General features: G+C 38.0%; 1 protein-coding gene across 24 annotated transcripts in view; it reads right to left on the bottom strand.

Annotated features, from left to right (window-relative positions):
• The window catches only part of DGKB (diacylglycerol kinase beta), a 909,303-nt gene that overhangs the window by 703,074 nt on the left and 192,215 nt on the right, over positions 1-14,014 (bottom strand). Inside the window, exon 1 of one of the 24 annotated variants that reach the window (XM_079932530.1) lies at positions 1,005-1,142. The exons of the other annotated variants lie outside the window; for them this stretch is intronic. The gene's annotated coding sequence lies outside the window, so the exon portion shown is untranslated. Of the gene's footprint in view, positions 1-1,004; positions 1,143-14,014 lie in introns of those variants that run through there. 24 annotated transcript variants of the gene reach the window in all.

The following is a 14,014-nucleotide window of genomic DNA, read 5'->3' as shown; positions in this document are numbered from 1 at the left end:
GTATTTTTGTGACATATTCTTTCTGCTTAAGAGATTCCCGTTTTTTTCTCCATTATAAAAATCTAGTCAGTGTAAAAGAGGACCTGGTTAGAATTACCCCAACGTTTTCAGATTAATTATTTCTAGTTTCCTTCCTGAAAAAGACCTTTAGTATTCTGCCTGCATTCACATTCATTTGGTCATTTGCTTTACAATGGGCTGGCCTTTGCTGACCTGTTTTTACCTCCTTTTAAAAGTTGGTTATCTGCAATTTGAGCCACCAGTAGAAGTCATTTTTAAAAAAGTTTTTTAAGCCTCACTTTTTGCCAGTGAACACCATGCAGCTTGTTTCTAAGTATAAAGCCATCTATGTAAAAAAACACCACTTAGAAATCACAAGGAAGGCACCATTTAGCAAGTGGAGGAGATGATTGCAGTAGTAAGAAACTGGGGGAATCCTGCACCCACTAAAGAGTACTTGAGTGTTTATCATAACATCAGTCTCGCCTCGACTGTTGCCTAGCAATTATCTAAAGACCTACTTCACATTTTATTTTAATTTAATGAAGTAAATCAAAGACTTTTGTTTTGTTTGATTGCTTCTTTACAGGTTAGGAACAAGTCTGGAATGAAACTTAATTAACTGGGCATTTGAAGATCTAAGTCAACCTGTTTACAAATTTTCTGTTGAAAATGCAAGCTGCTATCTGTTAGTAACTTTCAGAAGCCCACTCTTGTAATTAAATCTAGAATGCATGTACCAGTTTTGTTGCCGAAAATCACCAAGAACAGGGTGCTTCTTGCAGACCTAACCAACAAGCGGTCTCTGTCTGCCAATAACTGAGAGTAACTCGACTATACCGTAACTAGGACAGGAGTCAAGGAGACAAACCGATTTAATATCTCATGGAGAATTCAAAGCTCTGCTTTTCTAACTTTCCTCACCATTTCTTGTCAGCTTCCCTTCCCCCGCACTACATACCCAGAAGCCACTCAAACTGCCAACCGTGTCGAGTTGAACTTACTGCAGTGTGATGCAGGCGAAGGCTAGGCACATCTCTGAAGCCAGAGCAACTGCTTTTCTGGAGAGGAACTGGGACTAGCCAGCTAGCAGGATCCTTTCCAATTCACACGCTCCGCTCAGTCAGGAGTCCCCCTCACGGCTCGGCTTCCCCAGAGGAGTGGAGCTTCAAGAACTCTGCTCACAGCACCTCCTCCTCCTTACTTCCACCCCCTTCCAGAACACACAGCCCATTCTAACTAGTGTCTGAGAGATGGAAATCGATTTCTAGTCAACCACAAGGGCTGCCTGCAATCCCCCGGTTCCTGACAATTTGCAACTCAAAAACAGCGGAGGCTGAAAGATGTAGGTTTCCGGAGACTGAAAGTCAGCTTTGGCAGTCCCCTTCCCCACCCCTCACTCCTCCCACTTCCCCCCTCCTCTATCGCGGCCACCTCCAGTCTCCCACTCAAGCTAGGTATCAAGAATGATTATTTTATTATCCAAACCAACAAGCATCAGGAGGAATTTGTCAGAGATGAAATACCTGTTGTCCATGACTAATGCTCTTCTCTCCTGTCTTTGAGTCCTTGATTGATATCAAGATGCGCTGATACTGGAAATCTGTGCGGGTGTGTGTGTGTATGTGTGTGTGTGCGTGTGTATGTGTGTGTCGACGAGGCAATCCGCCATGCAGCGGCTGCAAGCAACAGCCCTGCCTATCTCTGGCTGCCGCTTCTACAGCTGCTATTGCTACTATTGCTGTTGGAACTCAGGGGAAATGAGACAGGGAGACAGTGCTTTACAGCTATTTAACTGCTGGACCAGTTATAAGACATGGGAGGAGACTGTGCAGGTGTGACTAGCTGTTGTTGAAACATTGAGCTTGATTCACGGCAATTACTACCATTCAGGATACAATTCCCCTCCAACAGGAAACCTGATACCTGTCTCCCCTCTCGCTTCTACTAACTATAGTCCTTGATGGGTCATTTTGCATCAAACACCTGCCTAACCCACTTCTAGCAACTGTAGAAGCTGCACACTCTATTTCTATATTAGAACTTGGTAACCTGGGAACAGGTGATTGGGGGATGGATGAGGATGAAGAAGGAAAAGTATGGGGGAGAGTAAGTGAATATTAAAAGAGCTGTATGTATGTCTAACCAATTAGGGCACAGATAAAAATGCAAATTTTGAACTCTGTGTGTAAAATAATGCATTGGGGTAACAAAAAGGCAAGCTGGTAAATAACGATGCCTGTTTTACAAAATGTGTGCAAAGCCAGCTAGTTATTCAGGAGCGTGTTTAACAGCTTAACTGCAGAGTATCTTGATACAAACGTGCCTTGGTAGCTCTCAGCTCCCGTGTTACATCTAGTGTGATTTCCATGTGTTAATATCACCGTCAGCTACAAATTCTGGTGAAATCTACTGGTTACCACTGCCTATGAACACTCCCTTTCTTCTTATTGGTTGCTCATTCTCTGCCCTGTTATATCTCCAGATTATTCTCACATAAGGTGATATTCAGAACTTACAAATTGAAGACGTTCTCCAAACCCCCAGAGACAAGAATACTTCTTAATGACTAACGTGATTTGCTTTAACAACAGTTTGTCTTCATGTTCTTGTTTCTGTAATAGATCAGGAGACTACAAACAATCCCTCCTAAATAAACACACACACACACACACACACACACACACACACACACACACCACTTAATTGAATAGTACTATTAATCCACTTTCAGCATTCAATTTTCTGAGCTAAAAATAAACTTAATTCCTTTTGATTTTATTAGTAATGAACACCTTTAAGTATTTCTGCCTTGCTCTGAGCAATTTTCGTATTTGCCATACATTCTTCCAGTTGTTAGGAATTGTATAGTCAGGATTAAACTGAACAGGTGTTAATGCAGAAAAAAGAAAGACCCTGGAAACAGAGAACCCAGAAGAAGGAAAGGAACCCAAAAGGATTAAATAATACATCTTTTCCTGATCTGTTTACCTTAGAAAATCACTGCCTTTAGCTAAACAAAGGTCAGTTAACATGCAAAGCATTTCTCAATTATCCAATAAATATCAATTGACCAAAACCAACCTATTTACAATTGTAACAGAAAAATGTTTTCTTTTAAACATCATGCAATACAGTAAATTGAGAGTATCCAGAACTTTTTTTTTTTTTTTTTTTTTTTTTTTGCGGTACACGGGCCTCTCACTGCTGCGGCCTCTCCCGCTGCGGAGCACAGGCCCCGGACGCGCAGGCCCAGCGGCCATGATTCACGGGCCTAGACGCTCCGTGGCATGTGGGATCCTCCCGGACCGGGGCACGAACCCGCGTCCCCCGCATCGGCAGGCAGACTCTCAACCACTGCGCCACCAGGGAAGCCCTCCAGAACTTTTTAAATGTCAAAATCCTAATGAAAAATGATGTCAAATAGCCTCATATTTTTGCCTCAATTTTTGTCTATTAAATAAGTATTATACAACATACAATCGATATTAAAAATATGAAGAATAACTTCACATTTTCATACTTATATATAACGGAATGTAAGAAAGTAGGCAAAAGTAGTGTACACTAGAGATACATTTGACACAGAGGCTAACTTTATCCATAGGTGATGTGATGTGAAGGTTATCCTGCCCTTCGAATTCCATAGTTTAGTATTTTGGCTTTACTTTTTTTGGCTTTACTTTTACTCTTATTTTAAAATTCAAATATATTTAGGAAGAACAGTTACAATTTAAACATTCTTGAGAGAGAGAATTTATTAGTTATCTTTATCACAGACAAGCAGGAAACTAAACATCCAGGTTAGGTAGAGAAGGAAAAACCAGGAAGTACTGAAATAATTGGTCAAGAGCATTTCACACCAGTTTGACTAGTTTTTAAAATACTGTTTACAACATTATTGAGATTTAAAGAAGAAACAGCTTTCTTAACAAAACTATCACACAGTCCCTGAGGTTTGGCAACGGAAGAAGAAAATCTTCAGCTGGGGATTAATGGCTGACCCTTAATCTCTGACTCCTGCCATTCAGGATTTTCCATTTTGTAGGAAAACTTATAAATCACTGCTTTATAACCTCATTCTCATTGCTTTAAGGTGCCTAAATTTTCAGAAACTTCATAAGGATCATTGTATAATTAATCAATCTAAAAAAAATAGTGATAGAAAAATGAACTTGCTCTGTAAATTCCCATTAGTCAACAAAATCCACAATTTATGGGAACATAGAAAGAAATAATTTCTTAATTTTCAACTAAATCTCTTTTATCATAGAAACATGTATTCCCAAACTAAATTCCATAATTTAATAATATTCAATCACTGAAGAAAAGCCAAAGGTCGGTAAACCTACAACGGCAGAAGCCCTGTTTGTTTAGTTCACTCATGTACCTCTGGAATCCATCAAAGTGCTTAAAATATGATGTGTGCATAGCAAATAGATTTTTAATAAATGAGAGAATGAGTAAATGAATTAACCTCTGAATGCAGGGCATTGGGAAGATAAGTGAACTGGGAATAAAGATGTTTAAATTCTCCCAGCCTCTACTCTGCTGGTAAGTAACTGTGGCACTTTAGGCAAGTGACTCACTTCTTGTGGTCTCAAAGCATCCTTTCAGGCGTATCACTCACAGACTACACAACACTGTGTAATAAATGTCTGCCCCCAGTATTACTCCAAAATGTTTTTTCTACTATACAAGTTCAATCAATAAAATTCTCTAGAATCTCATTTCCTGAGCATTTTACAAATGGTAACATTAGGACCCATATAGTCTCTAAGAAACACATGGTTTTCCCCCACTTTTGACTCTCAAATCTGCAACTAGTCTATTGAGTACCAGACCACACACTTAAAGAAAATAGAATGTTACACATTTAAGTGTGTGTGTGTGTGTGTGTGTGTGTGTGTGTGTGTGTGTGTTTCTAAAATAATAGTCCTGAATCAGCGATTACAAGCAAGGCCTTTGTTGACCTTTTACAAATGGAAATAAGCTAACAAACAAACAAAAATTATAAGAAACAGAGCTTAAATAACAAAATTTCATAGATTACTTACAGTAAATATAAATCCATATTCAATCACAGACTTTCATGTAAACTGGTGTTTAAAAACACCTTATGTTAATTTTATTCAACAAACATTTACTGAGCATCAATTTAGTGCAAAGCATTGGAAAGAGAAACACCGTCCAGTCACAGCAACTGCTTTTAAAGGACATATGGCCCTATAAAGAAATGTATTCCTACTTTGTAAAATTTTTTGATTTAAGTATATTATGTTTCAGAAAAATAAAATAGCTCAAATTTATATCAAACATGATTTAAACCCTAGCCAAAGTTGACTTAAATGATGAAAGGAGAGCTACTTCCTAAATTGAGCAGACTGTCACATGGGAAATTTTCCACTGGTTTCCAATCCATGACTCAGTAGATGTAGGCTGGGAGGTTGGGGAAGATCCAGAAAAGATAAAATCTTATGGAACTACCTTTAAAAAATAATAATCGTAACATGTTGGATATGGATAGGTCCTTTGACCTCATCTAGTCCAATTCTCATATTTTATAGGATAGGAAACTAACATCTTAGTTCATCATGGCTTATTGCTGGGACGGCCAGTTACCAGTTTCTGCACTGGCGAGGAATAGCACAGTATTAGACATGCAAAGCTCTGGCACAAAAAAATCATGCTTTGATTCTCAGGTATGTCAATGACTAGTTGCATGGTCTTGGGAAAATTACTTTTCTACGCTTCAGTTTTCTCATATGTAAAATGAGGATAATTTTTTTCAGCTTCACTGAGGTACAATTAACAAAACTGGAATATATTTAAAGTGTACAGTGTGATGATTTGAGATACACATACATTATGGAAGGATTCCGACTATCAACTTAACTAACACATCCATCACTTCACATATTTGATTTTGTGTGTGTGTGTGAAAACACTTAACACTTCTATGCTCTTAGCAAATTTCAATCATACAATACAGTCCTATTGACTATGTCACCATCTTACATATTAGATCCTCACAATGTATTCATTTTAAAACTGAAAGTTTGTAACCTTTTACCAGCCTCTCCCTATTTCCCCCACCCCCAGCCCATGGTAACAATCATTCTGCTGTTAATAGTGCAACTTTTTTTTTTTTTTTTTCCTGTGGTACGCAGGCCTCTCACTGCTGTGGCCTTTCCCATTGCAGAGCACAGGCTCCGGACGCGCAGGCTCAGTGGCCATGGCTCACGGGCCCAGCCGCTCTGCAGCATGTGGGATCTTCCCGGACCAGGGCACGAACCCGTGTCCCCTGCATCGGCAGGCGGACTCTCAACCACTGTGCCACCAGGGAAGCCTGCAACTATTTTTTTTTTTTTTATTCCGTATATAAGTAAAATCATGCAGCATTTATTTTTCTCTGTCTGGCTTATTTCACTTAGCACAATGCCCTCTAGGATCACTCATGTTGTTGTAAATCATAGAATTTCCTTCCTTTTAAGGCTGAATTATATATATATATATATATATCATATATATGTCATATGATATATACATTTTTATATATATGTATATATCATACATCCATCCCCTGGGTAAGTGCTGAGTGGTGGAGGCCACAAAAAGGAGAAAGCTCCTGTTGGATTAACACTGCTGGCAGGTCATGGGTGGGACTCACAGTGACCTCACTGCTGACTCTTGCAGTGGTCCCAGTTAGTGCTGCTTACTGGAGTGAGAGCCACCCCCTGGTTCCTGCAGGGTACCCATCAAAGGACACAGGATAGGAAGTCTAGGATGAGAAGTGCAACTCAGAATGACGGCCAAGGAGAAGCAGATGCTCTGCAGCAGCCAGAAAAGGTCCACATGCTGAGGTGGAGGCACATCCTGTTCTGTGTGAGCATATATATATAATTTTCTTTAGGTATTCATTGGTCCACAGGCACTCAGGTCGTTTCCATACCTTGGCTATTGTGAATAATGCTGTCATGAACAGGGGAGTAGAGATACGTCTTCAAGATCATGATTTCCTTTCCTTTGGATATATATACAGAGAAGTGAGAATGTCAGATCATATAGTAGCTCTATTTTTATTTTTTGAGGAACTTCTACACTGTTTTCTATAGCGGCTACACCAATTTACATTCCCACCCACAATTCACAAGAGTCCTCTTTTTTTCACATCCTTTCCAGCATTTACCGTTTTTCTTTTTGATAACAGACATCCTAACAGGTGTAAGGTGACATATCATTGTGGTTTTGATTTGCATTTCCCTAATGATTACTGATTGTTGAGCATCTTTTCAGGTTTGTCAATTCTGTTTATCTTTTCTCTATTATCTTTTAGTCCCTATTTCATTTATTTCTGCTCTGATCTTTGTTATTTCCTTCCCTCTACTAATGGGATTAGTTTGTTCTTCTTTTTCTAGTTCCTTGAGGTGTAAAGTTAGGTTGTTTATTTCAGATCTTTCTTTTTTCTTAATGTAGGCATTTATCACTACCAAATTCCCTCTTACATCTGATTCTGCTGCATCTCATAAGTTTGGTATGCTATGTTTCCATTTTCATTTGTCTCAAGTTGTTTTTGATTTTTCCTCTGATTTCTTTTGGATCCATTGGTTGTTAAGGAGTATGTTGTTTAATCTCTACATATCTGTGAACTTTCACTTTTTCTTCTTGTAATTGATTTCTAGTTTTATACCATGGTGGTTGAAAAAAACGCCTGATACAATTTCGATCCTCTTAAATTTATTAAGACTTGTTTTGTGGCCTAACATATGATCTACCTCGGAAAATGTTCCATGGGCATTGTGAAGGAATGCTAGTGCTGGAATGAGTGTTCCATGTATGCTTGTTAGATCTAGAGTGTAATTTAAGTCTACTGTTTCCTTACTGATTTTCTCTCTGGATAAGCAAACCATTATTGAAAGTGGGGTACTGAAGTCCCCCATTATTATTGCATTGCTGTCTATATCTCTCTCCAGATCTGTTAATATTTGCTTTATACATTTAGGAACTCTGACATCTGGGTGCATAAATATTTAGAATTGTCATATAATCTTGATGAATTTGCCTCTTGATCATTATATAATGGCCTTCTTTGTCTCCTGTTGCCATCTTGGCTTAAAGTCTATTTTGTCTGATATAAATATAACTACCTCTGCTTTCTTTGGCTTATCTGCATGAACTCTCTATTGGGTAAATCACTTATCTCTGTTTCACTAAGATCGGTTTCCTAAAGATTTATCTTGTTCTTTTGTTTGGAACATATTCCCATATTTATTCATTTTCCTTGTCTCTCCAAGTTGGTTTCTGAACATTAGATAAGACAGCCACCTCTCATAGTCTTGACAGACTGCTCTCTTGTAGGAGATAAAGCTTATCAATCAGTCCGATCCAAGCTCCGGGTTGTCTCTCAATCCTTTGTGATTGTCCAAGCTGCAGTCTTTGTTCTTAGTGGTTCCCAGTATTTGAGAGTGTTCCAAGACCTGTCAGTGCCCCAAGAGGGATGATGGCAGTCAGCACCTAGATGCAGGGTAATTAGAAGCCAGATCCTCAGCTAGCAGCTGGGAAAGTATGCATTTAAGCCTCTCCCAGGGGAAAACTGGCAGATGGGCATTTTTGCCTGCTTCTTCTGTGCCAAGTATGGGTGTAAACCATGGTGTGCAGGTGGGGTGCTCCTGCTCCCATTTAAAACTGCTTCTTTAGGGGCTTCCCTGGTGGCACAGTGGTTGAGAGTCTGCCTGCTAATGCAGGGGACCGGGTTCGTGCCCCAGTCCGCGAAGATCCCACATGCTGCCGAGCGGCTGGGCCCCGTGAGCCATGGCCGCTGAGCCTGCGCGTCCGGAGCCTGTGCTCCACAACGGGAGAGGCCACAACAGTGAGAGGCCCGCGTACCACAAAAAAACCCCCAAAAAACTGCTTCTTTAGAAGACACAAATAAATGGAAAGATATCCTGTGCTCATGGATTCAAAGAATTAATGTTGTTAAAATGACCATACTACCCAAAGCAATCTACTGATTAAATATAATCCCTATCAAAATCCCAATGGCATTTTTCACAGAAATAGAACAAATAATCCTAAAATTAATATGAAATCACAAAACACTTCAAATAGCCTAAGCAATCCTGAGAAAGAAGAACAAAGCTGGCACTGCACTTCCTAATTTCAAACTTTATTATGAAACTATATTTTTTTTTGGATGAAACTATATTAATCAAAATAGTAAGGTATTGTCATAAAAACAAACACATAGATAAATGGAACAGACTAGAGAGCCTAGAAATAAGCTCATGCATATATATATATAGTCAGTTAAGCAACAAAAGAGCCAAGAATATACAATGTGGGAAGGATAATCTCTTCAATAAATGGGGTTTGGAAAACTGAACAACTACATGCAAAAGAATGAAACTGGACTCCTTTCTTATACCATACACAAAGATCAACTCAAAATGGAGACTTGAATGTAAGAACTGAAACCATAAAACTTCTAGAAGAAAACATAGGGGGTACGCTCCTTGACATGGTTTCTGGCAAAGATATTTTGTATATAATACCAAAAGCATGGGCAATAAAAGCAAAAATAAAAAAAGTGGACTACATCAAACTAAAAGCTTCTGCACAGCAAAGAAAACCATCCACAAAATGCAAAGGCAACCTATGGAATGGGAGAGTACATGTACAGACCACATATCCAAAAGGGGTTAATATCCAAAATATAAAAGATACTTACATAACTCAATAACCAAAAAATAATAACTCAATTACAAAATGGGAAAGGAATGTGAATGGACATTTTTCCGAAGAAGACGTACAAATGGTAATAGATATGTGAAAAAGTGCTCAACATCACCAGTCATTAGGGATGTGCAAATTAAGACTACAGTGATGTGTTATCTCACACCTGTTAGGATGTCTATCATCAAAAAGACAAGAGATAACAAGTGTTCATGAGGATACGGACAAAAGGGTACCCTTGAGCACTGTGGATGGGAATATAAATTGGTAAAGCCAGTATGGAGAATAGTATGGAAGTTCCTCAAAAAATTAAATAGAGAACTACCATATGACCCAGAATTCCCACTACTACATACAGATCCAAAAAATGAGAAGACGATCTCAAAAAGACATCTGCACCCCCCGTTCATGGCATCATCATTCACAATAGCCAAGATATGGAAACAACCTTATCAATTGTGGAATTGAAATTTGCTAAGAGAACACAACTCAAGTGTTTTCAGTAAGTTGAATGAATGAGTGACTGAATGAATGAATGAATAAAAATTGAGGTGATGAATGTGTTAATTAACTAGATGGGAATCCTTTCCTTTAGATACACATATCAAATCACCACAATATACACTTTAAATATGTTATAATTTTACTGTCAATTATATATCAATAACGCTGAAATTTAAATTTAAACTTAAACGCTGAAATTTAAATTTAATTTAAATTTAAACGCTGAAATTTAAAACAAAATTTAAATAAAAACTACGAACTTATATACAAAACAGAAATAGACCCACAGACATAAACAACAACCTTATGGTTATCAAAGGGGAAAGAGAGGGGAAGATAAATTGCGAGTTTGAGGTTAACATACACACACAATTATATATAAAACAAATAACCATCAAGGGTCTATTGTACAGCACAGAGAACTATACTATACTCAATATTTTGTAATAACTTATAAGGGAAAAGCATATTAAAAAGTGTGTGTGTGTGTGTGTGTATATATATATATATATATATATATATATATATATATCACTTTGCTGTACACCTGAAACTAACACAGCATTGTAAATCAACTATACTTCAATTTAAAAAAAAAAAGCAAAAAACAAACAGAACAACAACAAAAACTACTCTGTTTGCTATAGTCCTGTTGGAGTTGTGAATGCAAGCCCCATTGGCTCTCAGGGCCAGGTGATCTGATGGCCATGTCCCTCAGGTGCCTGTCATAAAAGTTGGCACCCAGGGTATGTGTACAAGCTACTTCAAGAAAGATGTGAGTGATGTGGTTTTATATAGTTGGAGTGCACTAGAGGGAAAAAGCAGCAGAAGTGCCCACTGGCTCCCTCTGGCAACGTGAAGGATCACAGCCAGCCCCGAGAAGCATGCAAATTAGAAGCAGGATGCTCAGGCAGTATCAAATAATGTACGTAATAAAGTACCTTCCAAGAAAAGACTGATAAATGGGTATCTTTGCCTGCTCCCTCTGTGCTGAGCCCTGGGGTGAGAGTGTGGCTAGTGCCTGAGTGCCTGTTAAGAACTGCTTCTTTGTTTCCTATAGCCCTGCTGGTCTTGTGGACGCAAACCCCTTTGGCTTTCAGATCCCTTGAGTGGAAGCCTTAAAAGTTGGGGCACAAGATGTGTGTTTCAAACCATTCACTCCTCAGGGAGAAGCTGAGGGTTAGGGGTTCCTTCCCAATTTCACAGCCCTGTGCTATGAGTGGGGTTTATGGGGAAAGTATGTCTCAACCTTTTCTACCCATTTTGATGTGGGTACTTTCTCATTCACCTGACGTGGAGGAGTCACTCAGCTAGTTTCTGGATTTCTCTCAGCTCTGTATATGTAGCTGCTGTACAATTGGTGCAGCCATGAGAGGAAAGAAGTTCAGGAGCCTCCTATGTTGCCATGTTGATCCCTCCCAGAATGAGAGAATAACAGCACCTACCCCATAGAGTGGTTTAGAGAATCAAAGAATTTGGCACATGTAAAGTACACAGCACACTGCCTGGTAGAGTTCTAATGTGCCCACGCACATGCATTCCTGTGCATGCATACACACACACACATTCACATGCACACACATTCACACACACACGGACTATCAGTTTTGTGATTATTACTTCTCTTCATTGGAGTCATAATTTATGAGGTTAATGTTTAAGTAAAAGACTTTCCAGTTATTTAATTTTTTTAAACGAGTAACGATGGTGGACTCTGCATGATTCACTTAGGGGCAGCAAGCACACTGCTGACCTAAGGAATTCTCCTTTTTAAAATCAGGGAGAATTCCTCGTCTACTTCAAAGAAGGTAAACGGTGTTAAAGAGGTCTGATGGAACAGTGATAACATGAATTACTGAAGAAACCATTCAATCAAACTTTATAAAGCATCCACAGTACGTGAAGTCCCAAGTTACATACATACTTAAGGAACCATAGAAAATGCAGCAAAACACGATTTAAAGCACAAAATAGAAAGCCTATGACAGAGAAACTGTAGTATTGAAACTGAAGTTTTATGTGGGAAATTAGCAGACTCTAATACAGCCTAGCCATTCATTTGGCTGTCTCCATGATAGATGTAGATTACACCATAATTCATTTAGCAATGGCCATTCACATAGTCAATTTCAGGAGAAATTCCTGAAAATGGCCATATTTTATATTGTATGATCTCATTTTATTACTTAGACCAATGGTTTAAAAGAAGACAAAGCATACATATTCTTTCATGACTGTGTTTTTGTTCCTAAGAAACCAGATAGTAGATTTAACGAATTCTCCTTTGTCTTCTCTAACCCTAGAAGAGCATCCCATCATTCTCCCTAATACTCTAGAGGCCATTTATTTGTTTGTCTTTCGCTGGACTTATAGGCCAAATTATATTTATTTGCACACAGCCTACAAACAGAAAGCACTCAAAGATTTTTCAATTGCACTGATACAGAGTTGTAACAAATAATCCTTTTAAATGCCATTTTTGAAAGAGAATATAAGCCTTCATTTAACAGCTAAATATTTATAACTGAATGCCATAAATTTCAAGATAATAGATACTTTAGCTTTAGCTATTTAACTGGTTAAATATGGTTTATATCATTTACAGTTTAGGAAAGACTGCCTTAAGTTGGGGGCAGAGCTTGAATAGCTTTCTATTGTATCCTTTATGTGATTAAACCTTAAATTTTTACTAAACTGAAACTTAGATTTCTGTAACTTCTAGAATGGCAGGTAACCTGAAGAGCCTGTATTAAAATTTGCAACAGTAATTATATCCACCTGCATTATGCATTAAAAATGCACACACATATAAATTGTTTTGGGTGAATTTAACAAAGCACTTCATTGATAAGACAAATGCTATACGATCATGAAAATTTTAACAAGATTCATTATCTTTATATTCACTACTGTGAAATCAGCCATCTGTGGTTGTATCTGTCCTTGAAGTTAGTTTGAGAAACTGAGGATGTATTTTTTCAATTAACCTTCTCAGTCCATACTGACTGAGAGATAAATATAAATATTAAAATATTAAGTATGTACACAAAATAGAGAAGCTCATTCTAAGCCTCAAACATGTTTTTTTGTTTGTTTCTTTTAAACTGAACTCTTATTTCTTTGTGATAGATTTCTAGTCTATGATTTCCCTGCATCCAGCTTGAAGAGTTTGAAGGAGGGAAAGGATGATCATGTATGTGACCTGCACACCCCAAACAGCTATGTCTATTAAACTCAATTCATTTCACCCTACAGTGAATCATTTCTTATCTTCAGATTGTAACCATACTTTTAAATGTCAGATTCTCAAAAAACTCAGCATAAAGAAAAGATCTCCTGAAAGAGGGGGTGTTTTGGTGCACTGTTGTCTTTTTCTAATCATTCTTACATGCTTTTTATAGCCTTGGCATTCTTCTTATATATATCAATATCAGGTATATATTACATTACTGGGATTCAGCTTTGTCGATCTTCTTAGAGTATTATGGGGAGAAACAGAAAGAACAATATTTTTCATCGTAGATTTACTAGTTACACCCAGCTCAATGTTTAGAACTAAGATTTCTTGGCCAGTATGAAAAATTAAATTTGCAAATGGGCTTCATCACATGCCAGCTTGCAAACTAAAAATAAACTGCATAATTAAAAGACAATGACTAAATATATTTTTAAAAATCAGTCACTTTTCCTCAGTTGGCATGACCTGAATTCAGGCACCATATCTGCCCTGGATGATTTATCTAAAAATGGCTTTTGAGGTTGAATAGTTCCGTGAAAC

This window comes from Stenella coeruleoalba (genome assembly GCF_951394435.1).
Source record: "Stenella coeruleoalba genome assembly, chromosome: 9".
Classification (NCBI taxonomy): domain Eukaryota; kingdom Metazoa; phylum Chordata; class Mammalia; order Artiodactyla; family Delphinidae; genus Stenella; species Stenella coeruleoalba.
This window is presented reverse-complemented; position numbering and strand designations above follow the sequence as displayed.